The sequence below is a fragment of the Lycium barbarum genome, chromosome 10 (assembly GCF_019175385.1).
Source record: "Lycium barbarum isolate Lr01 chromosome 10, ASM1917538v2, whole genome shotgun sequence".
Lineage (NCBI taxonomy): Eukaryota > Viridiplantae > Streptophyta > Magnoliopsida > Solanales > Solanaceae > Lycium > Lycium barbarum.
This window is the reverse complement of record NC_083346.1, coordinates 33,565,301-33,590,309: the sequence shown is the minus strand read 5'-3', so window position 1 is coordinate 33,590,309 and position 25,009 is coordinate 33,565,301. Positions and strand designations below refer to the sequence as shown.

The window sequence follows — 25,009 nt, the reverse complement described above, 5'->3', positions numbered from 1 at the left end:
TGTATGCTGGCACAGCAACTGTAAATGCTGGTTGTGTGTAATACACGAGTGTTGAGCTATATGGAGGGGTAGAGTAATTCAAAAGGGGTGGGGCTTAGTGGGAAGGCGAGGGTCCTTTTGGGTTTTGGTTTAAAATGTGGGATATGCTTGCCACGTCCTCTTTCTTTTTGCGGAAGATCCCCGCGCTGGCCTATTTGGACGCTTTGTTGAAGATGCTGACGATCATTCAAGATTTAAGGTCATATTCTATGGCCTCTCCCATTTTCACTAATTCAGAGAACGACCTTCTGGCCATAGACAACATCCTATCATAGAAATCTGGCTCCTGTGACCGGATAAATATGAAAAGGAGTTCTCCCTCACTCATTGGTGGCTGCACGTAGGCTGCTATGTCCCTCCATCTGCTGGCAAATTCCCTATAGTTTTCCGTTGATTTTTGCTTGACCTTCTCGAGGTAGAAGCGGTCTGGCACGGCCTCGATTTTGAATCGAAACCTTTCCATGAAGGATTCTACCATGTCCTCCTAGTGGAGCTACTGGCACATGTCATGCATGGTGAATTATTCTGCGGCCTCACCGGTCAGGCTACGACTGAACAATCGCATGATCAAGGGTTCATTCCTTTTTACCCTGACTAACTGGTCGCAGTATGAACGGAGATGTGCTTTGGGGTTTTCTGTCCCGTTGAACATTTCAAACTTCAGGATTTTAAACCCTTCTGGCAGGTCTAAATCCGGGTGCATGCACATGTCGTCATACCTCAGACCCGTGACCTTCCTCGTGGATCTGTTAGATTTTTCAAACAACTTCTCCATCTTCTTCTCCATGTTTTTCTCTCGCTTGTCCTATTCAGCCCTCCAAATACTTTCCATTTCCTCGTAATGATCCAGTTCCATGTGTCCTGGGGAGGATTCATTTGGCATGTTGGGGGTAAAGAAAGACACCTGGGGGGTGGTGTGATTGAATGGGATAGTGGTGTTTTGCCCAGCAGGCGGGGCTGGTGCATGTGTTTTGCTCGTCTGATTGAAGAAAACCGCCTGAGGGCTTTATATGTGGAGACTGAGTGGGTGGTCCCTGGGACTTGAGCATTTTTAACCGGTGGTGGCATACAGTAAAAGGGGCCAGCATGGTTTGCGTTGGTAATGTTTAATGGCGAGGGCATGGTTCCTGGTAGGTGGACGGGAAAATGATCGGGCACTATGGAGATTAACAAGGGAAAGGGAGGAGGGGCCCTTTTTCCTTCAGCAGAGGCGTTCTTTTCTACGTCGGCTGCCTCCCTTCTGGCTACCTTCTCCTAGAGAGTAGTGACGGTAGTTAACAATGTTGCGATCACATCCTCTTGGGATGCGACCTCTTGCGAGTCCTGGGTGTCCCCCTTGCCGAGAGCGAGCTCATTTCTTCTTTCCTCGGGAGTACCGGTCATTTTGTCCTTTCCTTTGTCGGAGAGGGATGCTAACGCAGCTTTGGATCTTGTGAAATATTCCAGCTTTCAATATCACACTAATAGGACGCTTTCTATAATACAAAAATAACTCAACGGTAAAGAGGGTTAGTTTCCACACATCAATTATAAAGGCAAAATACCAAATATGGGTATTTAAAGCACAAGTAGCACATAAGATTATATATTGAAGCTTGAGTACTCTTGATCCGATGTTCTAAAGTCTTAGATATTATGGGCTTTAATGTCCGGGTGGATTTTCATTTGGTGGTCTCACGGTTGACTTAACATGGTTGGGCTTGTCATTTGAGCGAACAGGGAGAATTCATGATTTGAAACAGGAAGGGACAGAGTCTTATGTAGACTGCCTACGTATCCCACCGTGGAAAATCAGGCCCTACGTAGTTCGATTACAAAGAAGGATATACATTTCTTCCTTAAAATGCTTTGACTATTCCTAGCTACAGACATCCCCAGACCAGGCTCGACTAGGGCTTCCCACGTATCCCTCTATTGAGACATCAGGTCGGCACGATTCCTTTACATTTTTATGAGGGTGGGGGTAACATTTGTACAAAAGAGGGGACACCTAATATCTATCTAAAACTATAGTTCCTGCAAGCCGCTATCCTTACGAGGTCGCCTTCTCACATCGAATTTCCCTTTGCTCAGAACCATGGTGGGAGAAAGACCAAAACTTATCCGGTCCTGATCATATTTTCATGTTAGAGCTTGAAAGCATGGCATCCTTCAAGATCATGTCCCCTGGCTCCAGTATGGTACAGGCAAAACTTGTTTCTGTTGGGCCCTATGGTACAAGCTCGTAGAAAGGTTGCACAGGCCTGATCTTGTTCAATAAAGCCAAAGTTGAGAAGAGACGAGCATAGGACTCCTTAAAAACAGTGTAATAATACCGCTATATTTGGGTCTCATGGTAACTCCCTCTCCTAGGGTGATGGGGTCATGGACTAACAAAGTATATGGCCCCAAAAAATTTCCGAGGATTCTATCGTCTATGAGACTAACAATCCTCCTTCTTAATACTGGACACTCATTCAAGGTGTGACCTGCCTGATTGAGATGAAACAGGCATCTTTTGTAAGCGTATACCAAGTCTGGGACCGGCAATCTAGCCCTAGTGGTGAAATTCATCCTAACGACCATTATTTTCTTGAATACCTCCTTACAAGTGATGGGAAACGGAGCTACCCTGAATGGAGAAGAGCAAGCTTTGAAGGCAATGCTCCACGGAGCTAGCGCAGGGAGATTTTCCCTTCCAAAGTTCTCTGAAGCCACAGTAGAGACGACAAGCATTAGCATGGGCGAAGGCATATAGAAATCCGTCCCTTCCTCAGTGGGGGCATAATAACCAGACTCGTTATCTGCATCATTTTATTGGAACTCGTGGAACATATCAAATGGGTTTTCCCCTCTTTTGACCCCTACGTCGATGGGATATTCCATGCCCTGGTGTTCTTCCTTCTCTTCCTCCAGTTCCTCTTCTTCTTCCTCCTCCGACTGTTCATTCTCAACGGGTTCAGGGTCCTCTCCCCAGGTCTCTGCTCCCTGTTGTGGATTTGGTGCGAATACCTATGGATCTTAACCGGTCCCTCGTTCTCTATTGGTTTCCTCTGGGATTCCTTCCCTAGGTGTTACAGGTCTTCTTTCTAATGGTATATAGTTCACCACCAACTCCCTCACCTCTTCGGGGACATTTTCGTAATACTGTTCTTAGGGTATGCCTTCCGGCGGGTTCCCAACCATGTCCAGTAATTCGTCTACCTCCTCAATATTTTTCCCTATTTCCTGGAGGTGTTTCTCCATCTGCAGCACTTTGCCTCGTAGCATTTCAGCTGTCTCTCCCAGAGCTCGTGTTTCTTCCCCACCTTGGTTCACCATCGCAAGTCAACCTTTAGTGGAGATAAGTTCAGGTAAGTTTCAAACCTCATGGTTTTTCTTTCAGGTATGTAGTTTAGATTATTGGATCGATTGTACCCAAGCTCAATACACGATCGTACACATAGCAGGTAATCATACGAGGCACGTAGCAAATAAGCATGTAATTTACAATCATTTATACTATTCGCATTCCTAAAGCCTCTTGAGTCAAGGTTTTCCTAGTCGTTTGAAACATGTAAGTGCCATTTGTGAAGCTCAACCATTGCCCCGAAAAAGTTATCATAATTTATAGTAATAGTAATATCTTTTCCCATAGGGATCACAAAAGTGATAACAAAATCCGACATGGGCCTTACATATATGTAAAAAAAAAAATCAGCAACCAAGAAGGTCCTCCAGCGGCTGATGTCGAGGATTGGTTCGTTCTGACCTTCTTGACCCTTCACAGGATAGTCTGGATACGAAGGCATGCTTGATAGAGCTCCATTCTGACAATCACCGTGTCTGTTTCTTCCAGGATTCTAGCCAAATGCTCGTTTGTACCTTCTAAGCATTCTTTCATGTGTTTCTCTTCTTGGGCTTCCTGAGGAGGTGCAGGCTCTAGCGCAGGTATGAGAGCCAAATGTCCCTGTAGCCATGCAAAATACCCGGGGTCACACCCTGCTTTGAACCTATCAGGAACCAGAGTATCTGGGGCCCAGCTCACACGACCATTCCATTCTCTGGGGATCACCCCAGCGTGCTTGATGTTCTATTCAGTGGGTTCAATGATGAACTGCTCAGAGTTTCCTACTTGAGGTATCACTTGCCTCCTGTCGAATTGGCTTAAAATCCTGGACGGATTCCTTGAACCCCGTCTAGCGGCACAAATAGGAAATTCTTGCTTTGGACTACCATATTCTCGGATAAAAAATTGAGGAGCATCCAACGGATCTGATCTTTATTCAAGTCGGTGAAGAATTCAACCTAGGAATTTTTGTACATATACCAGAGATTTAGACAGTAATTCACAAGGAGATCTATCCGATTCTGTTGACTCCAACCCTGAACCTCTTTGGCCATGTTAAGGTGTTTGATAATACACCATTGCAGTAACATATTGCATCCTTGGAAGTATCGGAAGCGATTTTGGCATTTGTCAAGAGCTCGGAAGATGTCGGCCAATATGATGGCTGCCAGGTCGAAATACCTCGTCTCTTGATCCTTGGATTTCCCATGGAAGATTGTATGGGTCAGGTATATCACCTTGGTGTCTATGGTCAATGACTCATCCTGTGGAAAAACCATAATGCCCAACAAGGCTATGGCAAAGGCTAAAGGTCTAGCAGCTTCCCACTCTCCCCGGCTCCTGAATTCTCTATGATATAGGGTGTATCTAGTGATGTCTCTAAACCTGCGATGTAGATCTTTGAAGGCTATAGTGGGCCCTTGTGCCCAGGACGCTTTGGTCAAAGAAAGAAATCCAATAATCTGGCTGACGGTGGCCTTGTATGGGAACAACAGATTTGTGGTCCGGCTTGTGTCACCTCCTCAGATAGGTTCCATTGTTGTCTATAGCGTCCCTAATCACTTCTAGGATAGGAGACATTTCAATATTACCGAAATGGAACAACATTTCTTTATCATCCCAAAATTTCGCCAATACCTCTATCAGCTCCAGGCGACCTTTTATCGTCATAATGGAGGGTAAGTGTCCTAAAGTGTAGTTGATCGTTCTCTGGTGAGGATCCCCCAACTATTCATACCAGGCCCTCAACAATTCTGGAGCCTCAGTGACGATGTCAAAGCGGATTCTTCGTTCCATCTACAAAACAACACATGGTTAAAATTCCCCTCGTCCCCATAGGATCAATGGTTCATCACATAAGCACAAACATGTTTCCACATAACACATAAATGAGATAAGGTGTTTTTTGGATCATAGACCATCCGAACACAGGGTAGTCACTCTTAATGAGCCTTAGGTAGGTCTGAGATACCCAAGGCCCATTTAGGTATAAATGCTCTAGTTCAGTAGGGATTTGGCTTAGCTCTATCCTAGTTTTTCTAGAGTGGTTTTTCACAAATGACCGGGAACCCGAGTAGACAACTGCGGTTGAACCGTTAGGGTTGTTGGACGATCGCGTACCAACCCTGCCTCATAACGATTCCAAGAGATATGATATGCATGCAATGACAATCAATAATTGCGGGGAAAGTAAACACATAAGCAATTTATAACAAATATACTCATATTATACTGGAATCCTATGGTTAGAACCTTTAAGCTCCCCAACAGAGTCGCCATCTATGACGGTTGGCATTTTCTAGCGGGTTTTAGTGCGTAAAAAGGTTAGTGCGTAAAAAGGATACTACGAACTCGTTGACGCTCTTTTGGACTTGTTTTGTAAAACAGTCGCCACTTAATTTTTAGGAAATTAGGAAAATCAGTTTTGAACGGTTTATTCAAATACTGTGAAAAAACCTTCTTAATCCAGAGTTCTAGGTAAGGGTTCTGATAATCCCCTGGGAAAGGTGTTAGGCACCCCAGTATTAAGGATCAGTACTATACGGTTGACCTTCGAATTCCAGTGTATGATTATTTGTTTAAATTGCTTATTTTGTGTTTATTTTCCCATAAAAAGAACAGTCATAGAGAATTGTTTGCATATCACATTTTTTTTGGAAGAATTTCAGTATATCCCTTTTATTTATAGGGGAATTTATTATATCCGAGTGTAAATAGTTTCTTTTTATATATAAGGGATAAGTATAAGTTTATAAAGAAGAGTAAAAGAAAAGTTACTATTTTGTAAGTTACTTATTTTGTACTCATACGCCGGGGCTTGGGTTGACTCGTATTGGTACGTTTCAGTCTTATCCGGAACTTTATATTACGCGTAGGTTCTTTAAACGTTCATAAAAGGGTTTTATATTTGAACGAGTATATCCCGTCTAGAAATATAAGCTAATTTGGGCTGACTTTGGGCCAAAATAGTGTTTTGTGCTAAAAATCCTTCACTTGTTTTCTATTTTCCAGAAATGAGTTTTCATACCTTGGCAGGAAAAATCTGGTTTTTGTTTCAGTTAAAAACTTGGTTCAATATTTTGTCAAAAAGATTTGCCACTTGTTAAGTTAAAGCGAATTGCGTCACATTATTCTATTTAAAACAAAACTGATTTTGTTTTTTTTGGAAATTCAGTCATTAAGTTAATTAACTCATCTTTTGTGAAAGTACTTCTATTATATAAGAACGGCATTGCAATTCAAACTTAGAAATTAATGCTGACTCATTTTTCTTTGAAGGCAGTTTTGAAAAGATCTCGGTTTTATACTTTAGTTGTAAACGGCATTATGTTTGAGTCCGTGATTTTCAAAAGTTGCGCACGGGGACCTAAAGTCGACTAAACGGTATAAGAACCGTTGTCCTAAGACGTCTAATTCCAATCATAAGTATTTTCCACTATAATATGAGTTGCATACACATAATTACATACATATAGGATCATACATATATGGAAATCAATTTAAACTAGGGGCGTACCAAGCCCCTAGTGGCCATTTTCACCCATGGCTGGGCCTTCTGCGCGCCTCGCTATTATTATTTTTTTCTTCTCGGACTAGATCTTAATTGCATAAAGATCCTATTAGGCCTTTGGTCCAACAAGGGGCTGGTCTTGACCTGAATGGCCATGCAAGTGGATGAGGGAAAAGAAAAAAGGGACCCGGTTAGTTTATAAACACAGAACTTATCACTAAAATAATAAAGTCTATGTATGGTATATATGAAAACACCAAAGGCACCCACAATGCATGGTATATATGAAAACAAATGCATTGTATATATGAAAACACAAAAGGTACCCACATTGTTCTATACTTGCCCCTCTTCTCCTTGAGTGGGTTTGCATTGGTTGGGGATTACATGATGGCATGGGGACTGATTCCTGGTCTTTTACCCTTGATGTCGCACAAGTTCCAAGGGGCTTATAAGAACCCCAGTCATGGCTAACACCAAGAAAGCCTAGACGACTCCAAACTAACATAACTTAGCTCCAACCAATGCCTCCAACCAAGAGGAAAAGGGAGTATGCAACTTCAGAGCAGCAACTTATTTCAAGCAAACTCATACAAACAAACAGCCAAATGCCACACTCTAAAGGAAGGCATTGATACAAAAATAGTAATAACACATTAAATGAGACTAGATAATTAGCAAATATAAGCAAAAACGAGGGAAAATCCAGCTCGATAATTAAAGGTAATGTATACAACTGCCATAATAGGAACACAAATGGTGATCTCTCAAGACCATGGGTTGGTTAAGGTAATCACAAAGAAAGGAAGGAATAAACTAAAACACTCCAGATATGCCAAAACAGGTTCAAGGGATTTCATAGTCAAACACCAAGTGGTCTCTTTTTCCAGTCAATCACTCCATCCAGGACTTCTCATAAATGGGGAAAATAGGTCCCAGATTTCCAAGTTAAGGCAGCCTGCCCTACTTGTTTATTAAGGTTCAAAGACAAACTACCCAGAGGAGACAACAGCTGATCACACTAGTTCAATTGAGAGCATTCACCCTATTCCCAGCCAAATTCAAGATTTGCTCACAAACAAGTATAGAATCAAAAAACATAGTTTTTTTAGAGGAGAGAAAGAGAAGAAAATCCAGGAGGACCTCATAGACGGTCCAAGGCTCATGGCTAACTTTAAAACTTTTTAGAATACGTATTCAGAACTGGCACCCCTTAACACTACTCTGTTACACCTTGGAAAATTTCCCGTTAATGTACAGTGAATAGGCTAGCGAGGAACACAAGGTATACAGTGATTTGGATAAGTAAGAAATAGCATTTGATGATCTTAATCGAGATTCAAAGACATTTTACTGAAAGGAAGAAGTTTGGCAAAGAAACTAAAGGATATGTTATGTGTCGGGTAGGAATTATGGACGATGAGTTAATGATGGCATAATGCTGTCTTGGAGATAAGTAATGACGTCCCTTAGATTGGTATTGAGGTGATAAACAAGTGGTAAGAAGGTTCCATAAGGATCGGAGATCAAACGAAGTGACGAAAATAAGATTCAGTGAACTGATGGGTTATACGGTCGATTATACGGATCGTATAATATTATACGGACCGTATAATGGACCGTAGAAGTGTCACAGAATGAAGTGGTTGAGGGGTTGATTTCACGGTCACTTATATGGACCGTATAAATTATACAGCCCGTATAATGTGCCGTCAAATTGACACAGAAAAGGGATGGTCACTGGAGCCATTTTACGGTCGATTATACGGACCGTATAATAACGTCGGGACAAATTTCAAGTTTTAAATAAGAGACCCAAGTTCATTTATTTCATTTCCATTCTTCATTCTCCACAACTCAAGACTTCTCTAGAACCTTCCACACATTTCATATACAAGAATTCATGAAAAATTGATGATCAACCTCATCAAATCAACAAAACTAAGTGTGAGCAACACATTAAAGATCATTTAAACCAAGAAATTCCAAGAGAAGTGGACAGGGGTTTTAGTGCAAGAAGAGTAATACCACTCAAGGCTTGTTCCTACAATATCTAAGGTAAGTTTTATGGTGTTTACATGCTATTTAAGGTATGGAAAAGTTGAAAAACTTGAGTTGTAGAAAGATATAGGAAATGGGTCATGAAAGTGTGAATAATGACATTTTTGAGTAAGGGTTTGGATTGGGTCATGACCATTGATGAATTGTAATTTCAAAACGTTATAAATGACATTTAGAACATGGAATAAGTATTATATGTGAGAAAATGCAATAATGAATCATGACCATGATTATGGGGAAATTGAGGTAAAATTGTGAAACGTGGATAATGTAGATAAATGATGATTGTCGTTGCGATATTGTGAATGTTGTTATGAACGTTTGGGAGTTGATGAAGAATATGGGAGAGGTTGTATAAACAAAGGAAATGCTGCCCAATTTTCTTTAGCTTTAGTAAGCACGTTCTTATAACCGCTTAGCTAATCTTAATGCGAATTCTTTTGAAGGTAAAGACGTGAACATTAAAGGAGACTGAGCAAGCAATAGAGTAGTTAAACAACAAAGGTATGTGAGGCTAGTCCTTTCTTTCTAATGGCATGAATCCTATATCATGACTCTTCCTTCCTCTTCATGAATTCTTACATTCTGGAAAGCTAAAAGTCTATGTCCATAAATAGCTACATAAGATAAGAGATATGCTATGAGCCTTATAATGACGATGATGAGTTAAAGTATAGAGATTCTAAAATGTACGATATGAGGATCCTATAACGTTAATGATGTTATTTATTGCGTACATTCACCTTATATGCTAATTCCTTCAAGGTGAGGCAGAATGTCAATGGATGCTCCATAATGAAATCGGGAAAGTATAGTTGTCCTTGAGCATTATGCATGTACTATGATAAGCATATTATGATAAGTATAGTATGATGAGAATATTGTGATATAACACCGCGCCTATATGGCCGGGCAGTCACCACTAAGGCGGGCAGCGTATACACCATGGCCAGATGGGATGGGTAGACACCACTAGTGGGCGGCATGAGATGATACCCCGGACGCGGGAGGCTTGGACGCAGGCTAATGTTATGATTACCACACCAATCCGATATGGACGGGCAGCTTACACATTTTTACATCGTACCTATGCGGACGGGCAGCTTATACATTTATACATACATGACATGATGATGATTATGAGTAAGCCAGCATGCATTATTACCTTTATACTTGACAGTCAATACAGATGTTCCATATTGATGTTTCCTTTATATTATTGTCTTATTTCATTGTTTATGCCTCTCATACTCAGTACAATGTTCATACTGACGTTCATTTTCTTTGGACTCTGTGTTCATGCCCACAGGCAGACAAGGAGGAAAGCTCGACACAGACTCGTAGAAGCTGCTAGCTGATTGAAAGCACTCCTTTGTTCCGGAGGTGCTTGGTTATTCTTTTGTGTACATTTATATATATATTTGGGCACGACGGAGTCCTGTCCCGTCTCTCTGTCTAGCACTCTAGTAGAGGCTCGTAGATACGCAGTATGGGTTATATGGTCTCACGAGGTTGCTATTATGTATATACATATATATATTATTTTGATGGCCAAGAGGCTTATGTATATAAAAGTATTATATTTCCAAATGAAATATGATTTCTTTATAATTTAAGCATGAATGTGATAAAAGAACGTTAATGATCATGATGAGTAGTAGAACGAGTGGTGCTCGGTGGTTAACCCCGGGTACCCATCACGGCCCCTAGTTGGGTCGTGACAAAAGTGGTATCAGAGCAGTTCAGTCCTAGGAAGTGTCTATGAGCCATGTCTAGTAGAGTCATGTTTATGGTGTGATGCGCGCCACACTAATAAACAAGAGGCTATAGGGCATTTAGGAAAATGACCATCTTTCTTCTTATGAGATCGTGCGATAGAGCCGTGAATAAGATTTTATCCTCTCTAATAGTGTGTTGTGATTTCAGAATGCCGCCAAAGGGAAAATCTACAGCCGCCCAGAAAGGCAAGACTACGACAAAGAGGCGGGTGGAAAGAGAGCCTCCGATGAATGTAGGAGAGGGCGAGTCACAGAATGAGGCTCCATCTAATACTTCCTCCACCCCGCCTAATGTGGAAGAACGAGGAGGAGCTTCCGCTCCAATTCCTCCACCGGTTGCTCCGGGTCAACAAGTGACCGAGGCCATTCATTTATTGACACAATTAGTTATGGTACAGGCACAGCGGCAAAATGTGAGTTCAAGTGATCGGACAGCTAGTACCACAGCCCGTGACGTTATGAGTTTGAATCCTCCAGAGTTTTTTGGGTCAAAGTCGGATGAAGACCCGCAAGGTTTCATAGATGAGATGTTAAGGACATTGAAAATTATTCATGCCTCCGAGACGGAATCCGTGGAGTTGGCATCGTACAGACTCCGAGATGTGGTGATATTGTGGTATAATAATTGGGTAGCATCGAGACAAGAGAATGCGCCTCCACCCGTATGGCAAGAATTTGTAGATGCTTTTATCCATCACTATTTGCCACCCGAGGTCCGCCGAGCTAGAGCGGATAGATTTTTAAATTTGAAGCAGGGAAATACGAGTGCCCGGGAGTATAGCATGTAATTTAATTCTTTGGCTAGATATGCCCCGACTATGGTGGCCGACATGGGAGATCGTGTACATAGATTTGTGAGTGGTTTGGGACCACATTTGTTCAAGGATTGTTTGACGGCCTCTTTGCAAGAAGGGGTGGACATTTCCCGAATACAAGCCCATGCCCAGAACTTAGAGGGGCGACAGCAACCACAAAGGAGTGATCGTGATATTGATAGAAGACAAGGCAAGCGGGCCAGATCTATGGGGACAGGTAGCAACTATAGAGGGGGATCGAGGCAGACTTATTCCTGACATTCAGGCCAGTCAGAGACTAGTGCGCCTCCATGATTTGCAGATAGGAGATTTGACCGCTCCTTTCCTTCAGGACAGGGCCAGAGTTCGAGGGCCTCAGATTCCCAGTTCAGGGAAGACTATAGTCAGAGGAGACCCCCAGTACCGCGATGCAGCCAGTGCGGTAGATTACATTCCATACAGTGTCGCCAGGGTTCGGATGCATGCTATGCTTGCGGTCAGGTTAGGCACATGATGCAAGATTGTCCCTCGCGGTATGGTAGAGGTGGGGTTCAGCCCACAGGTTCAGCAGCTGGTTCTTTCTCAGTACGCCCGGTAGGGAAAACTCCTCAGATGTCAGCAGGTCGAGGTAGAGGCAGAGGGTGTATATGCTTTAGCCGGACGACAAGATCTTGAGTCCTCCCCGGATGTGGTTACAGGTATATTGTCTGTATTCTCCCGCGATGTGTATGCATTGATAAATCCGGGTTCTACATTTTCTTATATTACTCCATACATTTCTGGTTGTATTGGGGTGAAACCTGAGCCAATCAAACCTTTTGAGGTATCTACTCTGATTGGTGATCCTGTGATAGCTAGACAAGTGTATAAAGATTGTGTAATTGTGATATGTGATTGCCATACCAAAGCTGATTTGATTGAGCTGGAAATGTTAGATTTTGATGTAATTATGGGTATGGATTGGTTGGCCTCGTTCTATGCTAATGTTGATTGCCAAATGAAAATAGTTCGATTCCAATTTCCGGGAAAGCCCGTGCTTGAATGGAAGGGTAACGCAGCATCTCCAAAAGGTAGGTTTATTTCCTACCTTAAGGCAAGAAAGATGATAGCCAAGGGCTATATTTACCATCTAGTTCGAGTTCATGACACTGAAGAAAAGTCGCCAACTTTCCGATCTGTTCCGGTAGTGAATGAGTTTTCGGATGTATTTCCTGATGAACTTCCAGGCCTTCCTCCAGAAAGAGAAATTGATTTCGCCATTGATTTGTTACCGGACACCAAGCCTATTTCTATTCCTCCTTATCGATGGCTCCGACAGAATTGAAAGAGCTAAAGGCACAGTTGAAAGACTTGCTCGAGAAGGGGTTTATTAGACCCAGTTCATCACCGTGGGGAGCATCAGTCTTGTTCGTGAGAAAGAAAGATGGTTCTCTACGAATGTGCATCGACTATAGGCAGTTGAACAAGGTGACGATAAAGAACAAATATCCTCTCCCAAGAATTGATGATTTGTTTGATCAACTACAGGGTGCCAAATGGTTTTCTAAAATAGACTTGAAGTCAGGTTATCATCAAGTGAGGGTTAGAGAAGCGGACATTCCAAAAATAGCCTTCAGAACGAGATATGGCCACTATGAGTTCCGAGTAATGTCGTTTGGGTTGACTAATGCTCCGGCAGTGTTCATGAATTTAATGAATAACGTATTCAGGCCTCTCTTAGATCTATTTGTGATAGTGTTTATTGATGATATCTTGGTATACTCTCACACAGAATCAGAACACGCAGATCATTTGCGTATTGCCCTTGGAATTCTTCGAGCTCGAGAATTATATGCAAAATTTTCAAAGTGCGAGTTTTGGATGAATTCCGTAACATTTCTGGGCCATGTTGTTTCAAATGATGGTATTCGAGTCGATACTCAGAAGATTGAAGCTGTGAAGACTTGCCCAAGGCCTACAACGCCTACCGAAGTCCATAGTTTTCTGGGTTTGGTAGGTTATTATAGAAGATTCGTAGAGGGCTTCTCATCTATTTCAACCCCATTGACGAAGCTAACCCAGAAGTCAGCTAAATTTCAGTGGAATGATGCTTGTGAACGCAACTTCCAAGAATTGAAAGACAGATTGACCTCAGCTCCGGCCTTAACACTACTAGAAGGGCCAGGTGGCTATGTAGTGTACTGTGATGCTTCCGGCATTGGGTTAGGGTGTGTACTGATGCAGCATGGTAGAGTTATTGCATATGCTTCGAGACAGCTGCGAAAACATGAAAAGAACTTTCCAACTCATGATCTCGAATTGGCTGTAGTCATCCATGCATTAAAGATGTGGAGACATTACTTGTAGGAGTGCATGTCGATATCTATACAGATCATAAGAGTCTACAATACATTTTCAAACAAAAGGAGCTAAATCTGCAGCAGAGATGGTGGTTAGAACTGTTGAAAGATTATGATGTGAATATTTGATACCACCCCGGAAAGGCAAATGTAGTAGCCGATGCGCTTAGCCGCCGATCCATGGGTAGTCTATGTGAATTCCCTCCGGAAAAGAAAGAGATGATTCATGAGCTTGACCAACTAGCTAATCTTGGAGTACATGTAATTGATTCGGGTAATGCAGGGATTAGTATTGATGATTCCACCATTTCGTCCTTGGATACGGAGGTGAAAGAGCGGCAATATGAAGATCCTCAGTTGAGCCATTACAGAGACATATCTTATGAAAAAGAGAAGTCTCCATTTGAAGTTTTCACGGATGGAATTCTTAGATACCGAAGTAGGCTATGTGTGCCGAATGTGGCAGAATTGCGTCGACGAATTCTAGAAGAATCCCATTATTCTCGGTATTCTATTCACCCAGGTGCAACCAAGATATATCATGATCTTAAACTAATATATTGGTGGGATGGCATGAGGAGAGACATAACAGAATTTGTAGCTCAGTGCCCAAATTGCCAACAAGTAAAAGTCAAACATCAAAAGCCAAGAGGATTATTGCAAGCAATGGAAATCCCTACATGGAAATGGGAAGTGATCAACATGGATTTTATCGTGGGGTTACCTCATTCTCGAGGCAGGTATGATTCTATTTGGGTGATTGTGGACAGATTAACAAAAGCAGCTCATTTCCTCCCAGTCAGAACCACATACTCAGCGGAGGATTATGCGAGCTTGTATCTCAAGGAAATTGTGCGACTCCATGGTATTCCACTATCCATTATCACAGATAGGGGAGCGCAATTTACAGCCAAGTTCTGGAAGTCCTTTCAAGAAGGTATAGGTACCCAGGTGAGGCTTAGCACGGCATTTCATCCACAAACTGATGGGCAAGCCGAGCGTACTATTCAGGCCTTGGAAGATATGCTACGAGCATGTGTGTTGGATTTCAGTGGTAGTTGGGATGATCACTTACCCCTTATTGAATTTGCATATAACAATAGTTACCATTCCAGTATCCAAAAGGCTCCGTATGAAGCATTATATGGAAGGAAGTGTAGATTCTCGATTGGATGGTTCGAAATAGGAGAGGTACAGCTAATAGGCCCGGAATTGGTTCAGCAAGCGGTAGAAAAGGTCAAAGTCGTTCGAGATCGATTGCTAACAGCCCAAAGTCGCCAAAAGTCTTATGCGGACAACCGCCGACGAAACTTCTAATTTCATCTTAATGATTGGGTATTCTTGAAAGTGTCGCCAATGAAAGGGGTGATGATATTTGGCAAGAAAGGGAAGTTAAGTCCTCGATACATTGGACCCTATAAAATTATCCACAAGGTGGGTCATATAGCTTATGAGTTGGACTTGCCTTCAGAGCTTGAGTCAGTTCACCCAGTTTTTCATGTCTCAGTGCTCCGCAAGTGTGTTGGAGATCATACGAGGATTTTTCTGATTGATGATGTCCAAGTGACAGAAAAGCTAGCATATGAAGAGATGCCTATTGCCATTCTAGACAAGCAAGTGCGAAGACTTCGAAATAAGGAAGTAGCTTCAGTCAAAGTATTATGGCGAAACAACAGCCGAGAGGAAATGACTTGGGAGGCGGAAGAGAAGATGAAATCTACGTATCCGTACTTACTCCAACCCCCAGAAGAGGTTCATGATGAAACACCAAGATTTTGAGGTATGCATACTTTCTTGTTTATGTATATTGGTCGTGTGTGGCCATAGATATGTTGATATTGTATTGTAGCCCTGTGAGGCAATGTTGTTATGGGTTGTTGTGACAGGTTGGTGGTGCCATATTACAAGGGAAACTCTGGCGAAATCTTCGTATAATTCCCGAGTGTTTAACATTCGAGGACGAATGTTCTAAAAGGGGAGAAGAATGTTACATCTTGGAAAATTTCCCGTTAATGTACAGTGAATAGGCTAGCGAGGAACACAAGGTATACAGTGATTTGGATAAGTAAGAAATAGCATTTGATGATCTTAATCAAGATTCAAAGACATTTGACTGAAAGGAAGAAGTTTGGCAAAGAAACTAAAGGATATGTTATGTGTCGGGTAGGAATTATGGACGATGAGTTAATGATGGCATAATGCTGTCTTGGAGACGAGTAATGACGTCCCTTAGATTGGTATTGAGGTGATAAACAAGTGGTAAGAAGGTTCCATAAGGATCGGAGATCAAACGAAGTGACAAAAATAAGATTCAGTGAACTGATGGGTTATACGGACGATTATACGGACCGTATAATGAACCATAAAAGTGTCACAGAATGAAGTGGTTGAGGGGTTGATTTCACGGTCACTTATACATACCGTATAAATTATACGGCCCGTATAATGTGCCGTCAAATTGACACAGAAAAGGGATGGTCACTGGAGCAATTTTACGGTCGATTATACGGACCGTATAAATTTATACGGACCGTATAATAACGTCGGGACAGATTTCAAGTTTTAAATAAGAGACCCAAGTTCATTTATTTCATTTCCATTTTTCATTCTCCAAAACTCAAGACTTCTCTAGAAGCTTCCACACATTTCGTATACAAGAATTCATGAAAAATTGATGATCAACCTCATCAAATCAACAAAACTAAGTGTGAGAAACACATTAAAGTTCATTTAAGCCAAGAAATTCCAAGAGAAATGGACTAGGGTTTTTGTCCAAGAAGAGTAATACCACTCAAGGCTTTTTCCTACAATATCTAAGGTAAGTTTTATGCTGTTTACATGCTATTTAAGGTATGGAAAAGTTGAAAAACTTGAGTTGTAGAAAGATATAGGAAATGGGTCATGAAAGTGTGAATAGTGACATTTTTTAGTAAGGGTATGGATTGGGTCATGACCATTGATGAATTGTAATTTTAAAAACATTATAAATGACATTTAGAACACGGAATAAGTATTATATATGAGAAAATGCAATAATGAATCATGACCATGATTATGGGGAAATTGAGGTGAAATTGTGAAACGTGGATAATGTAGATAAATAATGATTGTCGTTGCGATATTGTGAATGTTGTTATGAACGTTTAGGAGTTGATGAAGAATATGGGAGAGGTTGTATAAACAAAGGAAATGCTGCCCAATTTTCTTTAGCTTTAGTAAGCACGTTCTTATAACCGCTTAGCTAATCTTAATGCGAATTCTTTTTAAGGTAACGACGTGAACATTAAAGGAGACTGAGCAAGCAATATAGTAGTTAAACGACAAAGGTATGTGAGGTTATTCCTTTCTTTCTAATGGCATGAATCCTATATCGTGACTCTTCCTTCCTCTTCATGAATTCTTACATTCCGGAAAGCTAAAAGTCTATGTCCATGAATAGCTACATAAGATAAGAGATATGTTATGAGCCTTATAATGACGATGATGAGTTAAAGTATAGAGATTCTAAAATGTACGATATGATGATCCTATAACGAGTAATGATGTTATTTATTGCGTACACTCACCTTATATGCTAATTCCTTCAAGGTGAGGCAGAATGTCAATGAATGCTCCATAATGAAATCGGCAAAGTATAGTTGTCCTTGAGCATTATGCATGTACTATGATAAGCATATTATGATAAGTATAGTATGATGAGCATATTGTGATATAACACCGCGCCTAAATGGCCGGGCAGTCACCACTAAGGCGGGCAGCGTATACACCATGGCCAGATGGGATGGGCAGACACCACTAGCGGGCGGCATGAGATGATACCCCGGACGTGGGAGGCTTGGACGCAGGCTAATGTTATGATTACCACACCGATCCGATATGGACGGGCAGCTTACACATTTTTACACTGTACCTATGCGGACGGGAAGCTTATACATTTATACATACATGACATGATGATGATTATGAGTAAGCCAGCATGCATTATTTCCTTTATACTTGACAGTTAGATACAAATGTTACACATTGATGTTTCCTTTATATCATTGTCTTATTTCATTGTTTATGCCTCTCAGACTCCGTACAATGTTCGTACTGACGTCCATTTTCTTTGGACACTGTGTTCATGCCCACAGGCAGACAGGGAGGAGAGCTTGACACAGACTCGTAGAAGCTGCTAGCTGATTGAAAGAACTCTTTTGTTCCGGAGGTGCTTGATTAATCTTTTGTGTACATTTATATATATATTTTTGGGCACGACGGGGTCCTTTCCCGTCTCTATGTCTAGCACTCCAGTAGAGGCTCGTAGATAAGCAGTGTGGGTTATATGGTCTCACGAGGTTGGTACTATGTATATACATATATATATATTATTTTGATGGCCAAGAAGCTTATGTATATAAAAGTATTATGTTTCCCAATGAAATATGATTTCTTTATAATTTTAGCATGAATGTGATAAAAGAATGTTAATGAGCATGATGAGTAGTAGAACGAGTAGTGCTCGGTGGTTAACCCCAGGTACCCGTCACAGCCCCTAGCTGGGTCGTGACATACTCCTCTTTGTTAATACAACACAGACTGATACATAAAGCAAAAACCTGAATTAATAGACAAGTGAACTTTGAAAGAACTTTACTAAGGGGAGGGAAATCTCAATGGACAAGCCAACGTAAACAATCTGTCAACAACTCTGATTCCTAAAAAGAGAGGTGTTCCTTTAGCAAATTTTAGACTAATCCAAAATTCTCCCAAAGAACAGAAGAAGGAGAAGAGAAAAGCAAGAAATGAATTGATAGCAAGATCACAATTTTGGCAAAATAAAGAGACCAAATATCATACAACGGACAAGCCCAAACCAAACAGACCAAGTGGCAGGCTTTAAACATTAGTCACAGATAAAGTAAATTAGAAAAATAGACAAGGGCATATACCCAATAGCAAAGGAAATGACACACACATAGCACACTTGGCTCCCAATTCCTCACAGATGAACTCCGGCTTACATAACCATCAGCCCTATTTTCACACAACCAATTTCAAACCAACAAGGCTCAGGAACCTACAAACCTTTCAGAGAAAAAAAGGATTTTAAGGAAAAGAGTAAGGTAGGGAACACATGACACTCAGACTTGGCAAGTATTTGCAGTAGCTTATTTGGTTCTAGGTGCCTCTTTCCTTCCCTGTTAGACATGGTTAAGTTGTTCTCCCCTACCTGAGGCCTTTGTGAGTCCCAGGATCATGAGGGGAAGGTCCAAGAAAATGGAAGTAAGAGTTTTAGGCCCCTAAAAGGGAAACAGGAGAGGGTGGGGTCATCACCTCCCCATCTCCTATTCCTGAGTCACCTTTCAGCAAAAAGAGATCCTGGGCCCCACTGGTCACTACCTCCAGTTCATGTCCAGGCTCACCTTTTCCTCTCCTAAAACCCTTTCCCCCATCCTAGTTCCCTTACCCTAACCATCCAGTAACAACACCAGAGGCCCTAGGCAGAATCACAAACATCCAATCCTGTCATAACTTCCCTTTAACAAACTCATAGAGCTCTGGTCCAGGTCTAAAGACTCTTTGCGGTCAAAGTTAGCTGTAAATAATGGGAACAGGACCCTCATAAATACACACCAAGCAATACAAAACTAACTATTTCATGAGGACTAGGTTTAGGTTTCAGAGACCTTTGTTATCAAATACAAATGCAAATACAGGGAAAAGACTGCCTTTAAAAGATGAAGCACACAATAACAGGCTGGTTAAATCCTAAGACTATGTCCAGGTTATATAAGTAAGCCTTGGTTATAAAGTTAAGACATGAGGCACTGGGAACAAGTATTTCATACACATACAATAGATGGGAACAGACTTCTTTTCCCTAACAACTTCAAACTAAACCTAAGATTATGGAGAGAATTCTTTGTTTTGATCACCTCATATTTCAAAGGAAAAAGCATACACCTTATGTTTATCAAGATCAAACCACACAAGGAAACAATCAACAGATTTCCACACTACCATTTTAGGCTTATTACCACTTCCTTTAAAGGAAACTCACCTCTTAATGTCAAGGAAAACACCACAGTGTCCAGGAACAAACCTCACCAGGACAAGTTTAGGCAACATTTGCAACAAAAATACTAGAGATCTTATCATCCTTCTTTCTTTTATCTTTTATCTTACCTATCATTGTAACTAGGTGGCAAGTTCTTAAAGAAAAAGTTTTCCTACACATAGACCTGGCCCATGGACCACACACATGCATACATTCCTAGCCAAGACCATCAACACTAAAATCCTTTCTATGTCTCTTTTATCAGAAGCCCTATTCCATCTGCTAGGTGAGACCAAGCACATAATGATTACTCCCCTGAACCAACCTGTTAGACTAGGTGATTTGCCTCCCCTACTTTTACTTAAACATAGGCCACTTAAACCTATCCTGAACCTAGCTTGATATACCAACCTTTAGAAAAACCTTTTAGACTTAATCACATCATAGCCACTCAACCCACATGTCCTACTCAGGAGCAGTCTAACAGATTTCCATATTTTTTTACCATAAACAGAAACAACCAAACAAAAGGCACAACCAAGTGAGACATCTTGTTCAAGTTAAAGCTCTTCCCCCCAAAATCACCCCCCTTTTAAAACATTTATTTCAATATATCTTATTACAGCCCCAAAGTGCCGAGTTTTATCAAATAGACAGGGTTTAGGTGAGACAACAAGAATCAGGCTAAACAAATGCCAAGTATAATAAGTAGGAATCCACAAAGAGCACACATGACATTTACCAGTTTTGGAATCAAAACATTTTTAAAGAACACACATGGTCTGACCAGGTCCAACACATGACAACTTCAAGCTTTCAAACAGACCAAATCAACTTAGACTTTTCAACCTCGCCAACAAGTATATGACTATGTAGGACATTAGCAAACAAGCTGAGGCTCAACATGATGAGTTTTTACCATTTTTTGACACATAACCACATTAAACAAGCAGTAATTATGTTCGGTTCACACATAGGTAAGCTTAACTTTCTAATGACACTTGTGATCAAACAGGACAGACCATAAACCACGGGTTCAAATTATCAAACTCCTAGCTAACATATAATCACACAGGTCAAACAATGAGCAGACTTGACTCAACCTAGCAAGCTTCTGAGATGGCAAGACCTCACTCTTCCCGTGACACATGTGATCAAGAAAGACAAATTATGACCAACTGGGTTCAACATATCAAACTCACAACCAACATATTATCGCATAAGACAAGCAATGACCAGATTGGCTAACCTACTTCAGACAAACCTCTTGGCCCTTCCCTTTTATCAATCCCCAGCCCAGGACAAACTCTCACTGAGAAATAACAGGACACGAGGCGAATCAGGTTACTCAATGATCTTGTGACTTCAAACTAGCCTCAAGAACCTAATTTATTATATGGGATACACAGGACCAGACCATTCATGACTTCATCAAACCCATCTTGACCTTAATTCACAACACAGAGCTTGCACTAAGCAATACACAAGCATGAACCACAACCTAGACCCTTATATAGAACAATTGAAAGTATTTATCTAGTCATGATAAGACAGGAAAATACAAAAAAAAATACACATTAGACAAACTCTATTAACTCGGACTATGGTCCCTAACTACCTTCAAAGGTCTTTAATCATAACTGAACAGCCAAGAGCACAAGTAGGGAAACTAAATGGAAATATAAATGAGGCAAGTTCATTAGCTTAGTACTCTAGCCTATGTTAGGTGCTAGAAAAAAGGAACAGACTAGTTGTGCGAAGCATGAACAAAGATCCAGACTAAGAAGTTAAGTCAAAACAATCTAATCAGTTTGGAAATCATTCTATAACTCACATGAGACTCCCTAATTGAGTAAAAATGTAAACAAGATCAAAGGGGAATCTCAACAAGTACATCAGTTTTGAGATTTGTTTTAATCCACAGGCAATTACATGGACTAAGCACAATGTGGACACCAAGGCTAAGAAGAAAAGGAGTGAACCAAACATATTGACTTGGACATCTTATCCTAGACCATACACACACCTTAACTAGATATAGTGCAAGCAGAACCAAGATATATAAAGGATGACCAGCTAATATACTAACTCACATCCCATCATAGACCACACAATTATGCTACCTAAACATCACACCAAATAGGAATTGAGCATAGAGAATCATAACTACTTAACGTTCATGACAAAGTCTCACATACCCCTATCGACTAAGCACAACATAAGCAGGATTCAAGCAAGGAAAACAATGAAACTAAAATGCCACCCTAAACAGAGTCTTCATTAACTAAACTACTAAGCTAAACACAAAAAAAAAAAAAAAAAAAAAAAAAAAAAAAAAAAAACTAAAGCACTACCCTAACTAAAATCTTATGACATAAAATAAGTAAAGGCGTTAAACTACAAGGTATTTACCTTTTGTGGGTGCAACCGAGGCACAAGCGATGGATTAGGAAGCCTTTATGCTCCAACTCCCAACTTGGGCCACCACAGACACCAACAACAATAAAAAAACACAAATTTTAGAACCAGAAACTTAAATAAATTAAAGCTTAAAACTAAATTTTTTGACTTTGGAACTCTCAAGACTAAAAATGAAAAATATTTAGTTTATATATGGTTTCCCACCCCTGACTCGAATGAATGGGGGTTTCTATTATAGAAACCCCATAATGGCTTTGAAAACTACCACTACCGATGTGGGACTTGCAAATTTATGCAAGTTCTACTCACAAACTCAAACCTACGGCTTATATCTTGTAGTACAACAACGATATCAACGGTTTACAAGCCTTCATACCAACATTAATGGTAGAAAAATAAAAGGGAGGGGGAGTCGTACCATTAAAGGTTCGTTTGGCCCAATTTTCTGGAGAGGAGGACGATGCACTGAATGTTTTGCCTTCTCTCTTCACACCACCAGTTGTTTAAGATGGGACGGGACTGTAAAAAGGGCGGGGGTTAGGTGGTGAATAGGAGGCGGCGCTAGGGTTTTGCTCCCTAGCGGCCTCCCTTCTTTTTTCTTTACAAAAGATCCCTAGGGTCTTTCTTTTTGTGGACGGAGGGGACAGTGTAATACTCCCCCCATTTTAACTCCTTATTGGACCGGGTCCAGGTCTTTTGGGTTGGGCCTGGTCCTTTATTTTCTGAAAAAAGAGCTGGACCTAATCCCTTTATATGTATATACATATATTGTATATGCACCATGTATATTGGTATATACATGATGTATATACATATATATGCATAAAAGGTCGGGGAGGGAAATAAACTAGTAAATAAATAAGTAAAGAAAAACTAATTATTAGTCCATTGGGACTTAAAATAATTTAAACATGACTCATAAGTAAAAACAAAAATCATTTTGGAGAGACTGCTTTGAATTAATTAACCAGATAAAAGAGAAATTAATCAATTATGCAAACACACACAGCATCAAGATTTAAAGGGTAAAAATGGTCAATTCTTTCAATTACTCAAAATACCTTGGACAGTAATATGGAATAAAATCATCTATTAATCTAATTTTTCCTTAATTTAATTAATGTGACGAATGATTGTCCAAAAGGGTTTTCTTGCCCCTTTGATTAATTTCAATAATAAAAGAGAATTCTTCGAATATAATTAATTTCTACAAAATTTAAAATTTCCTGGAGACGTCTTTATCAATTTAAAAGGGTGAGATATAATCCCAAATAATTTCATAAAAAATTACCCTGACCCTTTAGGGTGCGCAGCTAATTTTATTTACCGTCCAAGGACTCCGAGCACTTAAAATAAATTACAGGAGCACAAAAATTAGGTATCAATGGTACTCTCAGGATGCCTTTCTAATTCGTGTGTATACGTATTTTCAGAATCATGCCTGCAAAGAGGAAGACTTCTAACAGTCAAAGGGCAGCTGCTAATGCTGCAAGAGTCCGGCTACATATGTGAAAATTGCATAGAGACAAAGGGTACAAGGAGCCGGGTCAATCAAAAATTAGTATGGTCAAATTTCGTTGCTCAAGGATGGTCCCACCATCCCTGAACACTGAAGGGGTAGCTATTAACACCTAATCTTTTACCTCCCCTAATATATTTTAATCACTCAGGGTCCCCGGGTAATAAATGAACAAGCTAAGCATTTCGAAGGCCTTAAATGATTTTTTATAAATCGTCTAGGTTAATATTTCCTCCCTTAAATTGATAACAGAGATTTTCATGCATCATGAATTCATTTAGAAATTAATGAGTATTTTTTATAACTATTCTTATGAGGTTTTATTAGAAAAGAAGAAAAACAAGAAGGATTTTTATTTTTGGTTGATTATTTTAAAACTATTAAAGTTTTTGCAAATACTCCATTTTTAATATTTGTAAAAGTTAGAGCAATTTGAATAATTTAGATAATTAACCGTTCTCACCCATTAAATTTTTAATTTTTATATAATCTACAGGATTTATCAAAACTAGGCATAATAGCCCACAAATGTTTTAATTAACCAATTAATTAATTATGTGGTGATTACTGCAAATTGATCTTTTATAAATATATATTTTTTTAAAAAACAATTAGCCAAATCATGGTTATTGCGAAAAATAGGTCTATTAATGTTTTGTTTTATAAACTAGTTTAATTTATTTATTTATTATTTCTAATTATATAGTTTAATGTTTTAATTATACTAGTTAATCCATTAAAGGACGTTTTAGGCCCGTAAATAATTTTGATCGACTTTCTTTAACTATTTTAATAAAATAACTACGGCTTCATTTCTATATAATTAATACTTTGTCAATTTTTATGTTTTTTCTAAATTAGTTTCATTATATATGCACGCATATACATCAAGTATACATATACATATACACATGGTTTATGCATATGTACACTTGATGTATACAAGAGGCCCACTTAAATTAAGTCACAGATTTGGATCGAGTCCAGCCCAACCAGGCTGTGACCCAGCCTAAAGTCTTTTAATTCAAAAAACAGACGTGCCCCCCCCCCCCCCTCCACCCCTCGATTCTCTCTTTTCGTTTATTTTCTTTTCCCTACCCCCCTCCCCCCTTCTCTCTCTTTCCTCTTCCATCATAAACCCTAAGCGCCGCCTATGTTCTATCTTCTCTCTCATTGCCAAAATTGGCAAATGTTCAGAGG

The 25,009-nt window shown here is 40.2% G+C and overlaps 1 long non-coding RNA gene across 1 annotated transcript; it reads right to left on the bottom strand.

Moving 5' to 3' along the window:
- Nucleotides 1–6,775: 6,775 nt before the first annotated feature.
- Nucleotides 6,776–22,913, bottom strand: LOC132616221 (uncharacterized). Its single transcript, XR_009573050.1, has 3 exons — nt 22,709–22,913; nt 22,282–22,344; nt 6,776–7,001 (listed from the first exon to the last, which is right to left on the bottom strand). It is a non-coding gene; the product is annotated as an uncharacterized LOC132616221 (long non-coding RNA).
- Between the last annotated feature and the right edge of the window lie 2,096 nt (nt 22,914–25,009).